The 8,061-nt window shown below is 41.2% G+C and overlaps 1 protein-coding gene across 1 annotated transcript in view; it reads right to left on the bottom strand.

Moving 5' to 3' along the window:
- STIM1 (stromal interaction molecule 1) overlaps positions 1 to 8,061 on the bottom strand; it is a 254,115-nt gene that overhangs the window by 217,179 nt on the left and 28,875 nt on the right. The gene's annotated exons all lie outside the window — the stretch shown is intronic.

The following is an 8,061-nucleotide window of genomic DNA, read 5'->3' as shown; positions in this document are numbered from 1 at the left end:
GACGGCACATAACAACAACAACATACACACACACACACACACACACATACATATATATATATATATAATTAATCATTGGATAAATATTTATTAAACAATAGGTATTTATTTACATGTTGGCACTGTGTTGAGCCCTAGGGGTAAGATGACAGTCTTGTCTTAGGCTTCTCTTACAGAACCTCAGCACCTAGCAAGATGCCCACCATAGCTGCCTGGAACACAGTAAGCACTCACTAAATGGGGAACTCCTGAAAACCCTACTGAATGTGGACCGCTGCTGGGTCACTTGCCAGTACAGCAAAGCCACTTACTTCATCTGCCCTACTAGCCCTGAAGGTGTACAGGTACAGCACAGATCAAGTCCCTGGCCAACAGGTCATCATCTTTGCAGAATCCCTCCCACAGAAGCCTGACCATGGGGATGACAAGATAAACACAAGAAGGAGCCAAATGAGCTGCTCAAAACTGCTCTAGAGACTATACAGCAATGTTCCAGACTGTGAGGCATCTCCATTAAGGACCTAGGTTTTAATATTAAACTGAACACCTACCTTCACACTTCCTATACTCCCCATTGAGAAGAAAGGAAAATGTTCCTTCCTTTTAGCACTTACTTATTTGGAAAAGCTAACCTCTTGGGAAATGGCTGGGCCCATATCCTGGAGAATAAAATCTGGCAAAAGCATGAACTCCACATAAGCATCTCAATCATTCCACCTTGCTGAGCCCCAGGGCTGAAAATAGTCCCAAATGAAAAACAATCTGTGTGGACTACTTATCCAGTTTCATAGAAAAGGAAGGCCTTAAGCTGGCTGAAGAGGATAAACCCCTTACTCCTCAACTCGAGCAGGGCTAGAAGCCTCACCTGTTTCCGGCCCCGTAGCAACTGGCATAGTTCTGGCACCTCTCAGGATTTATCTTTCCAAAACAGCAGTGGAACAAGTATAGAACAGGAAAAGGCCTTCTGCAGCAAAACCAGAGCTGCTTGGAAAGGGTCAGGGGAGAAAAAGAGTAATTCCTGGGTATCCCTGGAGACCTGGACACACCTGAAGACATCTGGAGATAGCCTATTCCCTCATCAAATCTGAGAGTGAAACGGAAGGCCCAAACCAGCCCATATTCCAAAAGAAGCAGTCTGGACCTCTCTGCTTCATCTTCCAGCAATGATCTTAACAAGTTCCTTCATCAAGGTCCTACCTCAATGCCTGTTTACTGTTAAGTAGTGTCAGTCTATAGTCTCAGAATCCAAGTCCATTCCTGTTTATTACATTCCTTGATCCAAGCCATTCGAGTCAGTATGTTCCAAGTCTTTCTCTGTCAATACATTACTTCCTTCCAGAGGTAGGGCCCAGGTCTCATAATCTGTATCTCCAGTTTTGCCCAGTGCAGGCAAGGACAGGCTCAGAGCAGATGTTCAAAGGCCTATTTGTTGCACAGCAAAAGTAAGCAGGTACAGAAACAGGACAAGAAGAGTAAGGACAAGAACCTATCCTGCCTTGCTCTCCCTGGAGACCCCTACCCCGTACATGTTGCCCTCAGACAGCTCAGGCTAGGTTTCCCAGTTTTCCCTCTTGTCACCAAAATCACAGCCTTCTCTCCCTTCTCTGTGCACAATCCTATCAAAACCATTCCCTGGACCTTGGCATTCTAGATGTCTGTTCATCCAGTGGGTAAGTTTGGGAGCTCCTGAGGACAGGGCCCTGTATCTCTCTTCTTGCAGCATAGAATACAACACCAGCCACAAGGAAGTTCATCAAAAACAAACAAACAAACAAACAAAAATCTTCCCCCAAGTTTTGAATTGCTCATTTGTAAAAGGTGAATGACTGTACCTGGTCTCTCTCACCTGGCAGCTCCCACATACTTACATTCTCTCTCTCTCCACATCCTCAGTTGATTCCCAGGGAATTATCCATAAAGAATTCAGGCCAAATGGTTCAGCACCTATATTTGGCCTACAACTATGTGATGCTCAAGATATCAAAAGAATAGATGACAACTCATTCTTCACGTCTCACATCACTCAGACTACAGGGGGTGACTCATTCATGCCAATTTCAGCCAAAGGCAGGAGAAAGGAGAAGTCCCCTTGCACCAAAACAGGCCAATGCTGCATACTCCACCACCCACTGGTGGGCACATGCCTACAATTATGTTCAGGATCACGTCTAAAAGTGAGAATGGGTTCATAGGTCCTCACCTGGATGGGCTGAAGACCTGCGGGAAGCCTTCTAATCAGAAAAGAAAATAAATTATAGCTTTCTACCACTAATAAAACCAACAGCGCTCCATAACCCAAATTATATTTTGCAAATATAAAATCTATATACCATGCACTTGGGAGCTCTGGTAGCATAGTGGCTATGGCACTTGACTGCTAACCAGAAGGCTGGCGGTTCAAATCCACCAGCCACTCCTCAGAAGGAAGACGGGGCAATCTACTTCCGTAGTGATACTGCCTGGGAAACCCAAGGAGGGGTCGCTATGAGTCGGGTCCGAGTCGATGGCAAACAACAACAACAACAACAACATATACCATGCACATTATCATTTTAAAATTTGTAATTCAGTGGTTGTTAGTATATTAACATGGTTGTTCAACCATCACCATGAACTAATTAAAGCACATTTTCATTGTTCTGAAAAGAAACTCCAGGCCTATTAGCACTCACTCCCATAATCCCCTTCCCCCCTGCCCCTGGAAACTACTCATCTACTTTTTCTCTATTAAAAAAATAAAAATTTTTTTTAAGTTATTGTGGAGTCTTAACTCATGGTGACCCCATGTAGTTCACAGCAGAACTATGCTCCATAGGGTTTTCACTGGCTATGACCCTTGGGAAGTAGACCACCAGGACTTTCTTCTCAGGCACCCCTGGGTGGACTTGAACTGTCAACTTCTTGGTTAGTAGCACAGCACTTAACCATTTGAACCACCCAGGGATTCTCTTGTCTCTACAGATTTCCTTATTCTGGACATATTACATAAATGGAATCATACAATATGTGATCTTTTGTGGCTGGCTTCCTTCACTTAATATAACCTTTTCAAGATTCATCTGTGTTGTAGTATGTTATCAGTACTTCATTCCTGTTTATGGCTCAATACTAATCCATTGTATGGATATACCACATGTTGTTTATCCATTCAGCAGCTGATGGACATTTAGATTGTTTCCACTTTTGGCTATTATGAACAATGGTGTTATGAAGCATTTGTATACAGATTTTTGTATGAACATATGCTTTCAATTTGCTTCATTTCATACATAGAGGAATTGCTGGGTATTATGTCTATGTTTAACTTTTTAAGGTTAAAAAAAATTACCTTTTAAAACATTAACTCACTCCTCTGCTTCCTCACATTCAAGATCTTTCAAGATCCAAATACACTTGCAGAAGTCCAGTAGATACTGATTTGGCTGGTGGCTACTATACTAGACAGCACAAATACAGAACACTTCCATCATCACAGAAAGTCCTATTAGACAGTGCTGTTCTAGAAGCATAAGACGATTAAAATGGTTATGTTATTGTTGTTGTTGTTGTTGTTGTTAGGTGCCATCAAGTCAAGTCATAGGGACCCAATGGGATAGAACAGAACCGTCCATAGGGCTTTCTAGGCTGCAATCCCTACAGAAGCAGACTGTCAGGTCTTTTCTCCCACAGAGCTGCTGAATGGGTATGAACAGCCAAATTTTCAGTTAGCAGCCAAGCACTTACCCACTGTGCCTATCAGTCTCCTTAGAACGTTTATAGCTAACATTTCATGAAAGTTTATAAGGAGCCAGACACTGCATCAAGACTTACACAGGAATTACCTCTTTCAATCATCGTAACAACCCTAAGTAAGTATTATTCCAATTTTATAGATGAGAAAACTGAGGTTTTCAGGAGTTAAAATATTTTAGGAGTTAGATAACTTGCTCAAGGGCACATAGCTAGTAAGTAGAGCCAAGATTTAAACCCAGAAAATTTGACTCCAGTCTCCTTGACCTACCTTCTTAACTACTACATTATAAACAAAGGACTGAAATAAAGGCAAAATGTATTAACTGCCACAAGTAAAGACCAGATAAAAGCTAAAGGACTTCAAAATAGCAGAAGTCATAGCCAGGTGAGGGAAAAAAAGAAAAGGCTTAAGTAAAACCAAATTCACGGCGATCAAGTCAATTCCAACTCGGCATTCGAGTCAATTCCAACTCGGCGATCGAGTCAATTCCAACTCGTAGCAACCCCCACTGGGTTTTGGAGGCTGTAAATCTTTACGGAAGTAGATTGCCCCATCTTCCTTCTGTGGAGCAACTGTTGGGTTTGACCCACCAACCTTCTAGTTAGCAGCCAAATACCTTATCCACTGTGCCACCAGAGCTCCTTAAGTAAAGAAGCATTAAAAAAAGAACAACTTGAACTGGCAAAAGTTGTGTGATAGATATATTTTCAACAATGTCAAAAAGGAAAAAAAAAAAAAAAGGAGATGCTGAGGCTACTTACATACAACTAAACACCTCATAAGATTTGCTTCCTTGGTTTGGAGGTCTAGGGTCATGGTTTCATGGGACATCCCAGTTAAATGGCTGGCCTAATGTGTTTAGTGCTTCTGTTCTATTCCCAGTTCATTGTATAGTACCAGAGGTCTTAAAAGCTTGCAAGCAGCCATTCAAGGCACAACAATTTCTCTATATATTCCTGCAGCAACAAAGGAAGGAGAATCAGAAATAAGAAGAGGAAATGGATAAATGGCTTATTGCCTCCTTGAACAACTGCCTCCTTTGCAATGAGACCAGAAGAACTGGATGGTGCCCAGCTACCATTACTGAACACTTTAATCAAAGATTCTATAGAAGAATCCTAATCCAAACCAAAATGAAACCCATTGCCATTTAGTCAACTCTAACTCATAATGACTTTATAAGACAAAGTAAAACTGCCCCACAGGGTTTCCAAGACTGTAAATCTTTACAGAAGCAGACTACCACCTCTTTCTCCCAGAGAACACCTGGTGGACCACCAACCTTTTAGTTAAAAGCCAAATGTTTAACCACTGAACCATCAGGCCTCCAGAGAATTCTGATCAAAAGGGGGAAAATGTAGAACAGAATTCCAAATTCTCATGGAATCCAGACTTTCTGGAGCCATGGAGGCTGGATGAACTCCTGGAACTACTGTCCTAAGATAATCTTCAAACCTTAAACAAAAGTATACCATGAAGTCTTTGTAAAACCAAACAATTGTTTAGCTTAATTTATAAAGAATGTCTTCCTTGCATGTTATGCTTTTTTAAGATCTATTGTGGTTGTTAGTTAGCAACACTATATACAACATAATAAAACAATGCCTGGTCCTGTGCCATCCTCACAATTGTTGCTATGTTTCAGTCCATTGTTGCAACCACTGTGTCAATCCATCTCATTAAGGGTCTTCCTCATTTTTGCTGACCCTCTACTTTACCAAGCATGATGTCCTTCTCTAGGGACTGGTCCCTCCTGATAACATGTCCAAAGTACATGACACAAAGTCTTATCATCTTCACTTCTAAGAAGCATTCTGGCTATGCTTATTCCAAGACAGATTTGTGCATTCTTTTGGCAGTCATAGTATATTTAATATTCACCAACACCATAACTCAAAGGCATCAATGCGTCTTCAGCCTTTCTTATTCATTGTCCAGCTTTCACACGCATATAAGGCGATTGAAAATCTCATGGCTTGAGTCAGGGGCACCTTAGTCTTCAAAGTGATGTCTTTACTTTTTAACATTTTGAAGGGGTGTTTTGCAGCAGATTTGCCCAATTTGTTTTGGCAATTCCATTTAATTTCTTGACTGTTGCTTCCATGGGAGTTGATTGTAGATCCAAGTAAAATTAAATCCTTGTCAACTTTAGTGTTTTCTTCGTTTATTGTGATGTTGCTTACAGGTCTAGTTGTGAAGATTTTTGTTTTCTTTATGTTGAGGTATAATCCATTCTATAGTCTTTGATCTTCATCAGTAAGTGCTTCAAGTCCTTTTCACTTTCAGCAACCAAGGCTGTGTCACCTACATGTCAGATTGTTAATCTTCATTCAGTCCTGATGCCATGTTCCTCTTCATGTAGTCCAGCTTCTCAGATTATTTATACTGAATAAATATGGAGGGTGGGTGACCCCTAAAACTACTGCCCTGAGATAATCTTTAAACCTTAAACCAAAAACATTCCCTGAAGTCTTCTTAAAACTAAACAGTAAGTTAGCTTAACTAGTAAAAAGTAGTCTGCCTTGAATATTATGCTCTTTTGAAAATTATCTTCATGGGATCAAATTGACAACAGCAACTTGAGAGATATGATAGGAATTTTACAGGCAGTGAATTTATGTTAATGGAAGAAGAACAATTGAAAATGGAGATTGGGAAAGGTTACACAACTCCAAGAATGTAATCAGTATCACTGACTTCCACACGTAGAAACTGTGGAACTGGTGTACGTTTTGCTGTGTATATTTGCAACAATAACAAAAATTAGTAAATTATTAAAGAAAACAACTGATCTAAATCTACTCATTCTGCACTTAGGGCCGGCCCACTCAAGGAACCACAATCTCCTTCAGAGAGTCTTCTTGGATTACTCCATGTCCAATCTATTCTCTAGATTGCCTGTAGCATACAATTTTATATTTAGGTACAGCTCGTTAAAAGTTAGGAGCTCTGGTAGTGTAGTGCCTAAGGCACTTGACTGCTAACCGGAAGACCGGCAGTTCAAACCCACCAGCCACTCCTTGGAAGGAAGTAGATTGGGCAATCTACTTCCGTAGTGATACTCCCTCAGAAACCCAAGGAGGGGTTGCTATGAGTCGGACCCGACTCAAAAGCAATGAGTTTGATTTTGTTTTTGTTTTTTAGTTAAGAAGTTATATGATTAGTAAATTATCAAAGACAAGGATAGGGACTCATTTTAGTCTTTTTATGGCCCATACCAAACCAAACCAAACTCAATGCCATTGAGTCAATTCCGACTCAGAGAGATCCCCACTGAGTTTCCAAGGCTAAAAATCTTTACGGAAGAAGATTGCTCCATCTTCCTTTGGAGGAGCAGTTGGTGGGTTTGAACCTCTAACCTTCTGTTAGCCATCAGTTTCCTTATGCAGTACACCACTAGAGCTCCTTTCTATGGCCCATAGTGCAGGGGGGGGGAAAAAAAAAAACAGAACTCAAAGCAAAATGGTTCAATCTGCTGATTATTACTTATTTAGTTTAGATTCAAATACAGCAAGAAACAAGACAGAACTAAAAAGAGAGTGGAGGAGAGTGGTCTCCACATTCTTATCTTCTGGGGGCTGAGCAGAGCAAGACCCAAGTTCCCCTTTTGCCAATTCACATGGAGCCCCACTTGGGGCATGAGTTTCACTCAACCCCTGAATCAGAGCTGCATCAGTCAGTGTTCCAGGGGAAGTGACAAGATAGTTCGTAGCAGAAGCCAGTTTCTGTGGCATTCAATGTGCTGAAAACATCTGGCTGGTTCTCATACTGCTCACTCATTTTCTGAACTCAGGAGAGGGAGAGCCAGGCTTCACACTACTCACCACTTAAGAAAATACTTCAAATGTTCTTTAGTTCACTGAATCTTTATAACACCCCTAAAATCCCAGGGCAGGAATTCTTGCTCCTATATACAGATGAAGAAACCCTAACTTTGAAAATTTAAATCATTTTAAGTCACACAGATTGAGAGAGAAGAACCCAGGTCTTCTGATTCTTGGTCTACACCCTTGTGAGATGAGGTTAAGAGCCATCCAGTGAGAGGCCCTCCCTGATCATCCCCAACTAAAAGGGCACCCTCATCACTCTCTAATCCTTCGCTCTGCTTTATTATGTTTGCCACCTAACACTGTTACAGTGTTTGTTACCTAACATATTATATGGTACTTGTTTACCTTCCCATTTGAATATAAGAGAACAAGGAGAGCCTAACAGAACTCCTATAGTGGTTAACCTCAGAAGGAAGGTTGGGCATTCCTACTTCTGTAGTGATACTGCCTCGGAAACCCAAGGAGGGGTCGCTATGAGTCGGGGCCGACTCGATGGCA

The sequence above is a fragment of the Orycteropus afer genome, unplaced genomic scaffold (assembly GCF_000298275.1).
Source record: "Orycteropus afer afer isolate SDZICR_OR568_19922 unplaced genomic scaffold, OryAfe1.0 scaffold00074, whole genome shotgun sequence".
Classification (NCBI taxonomy): Eukaryota; Metazoa; Chordata; class Mammalia; order Tubulidentata; family Orycteropodidae; genus Orycteropus; species Orycteropus afer.
The sequence above is the reverse complement of the archived record's forward strand: the minus strand, read 5'-3'. Positions and strand labels throughout refer to the sequence as shown.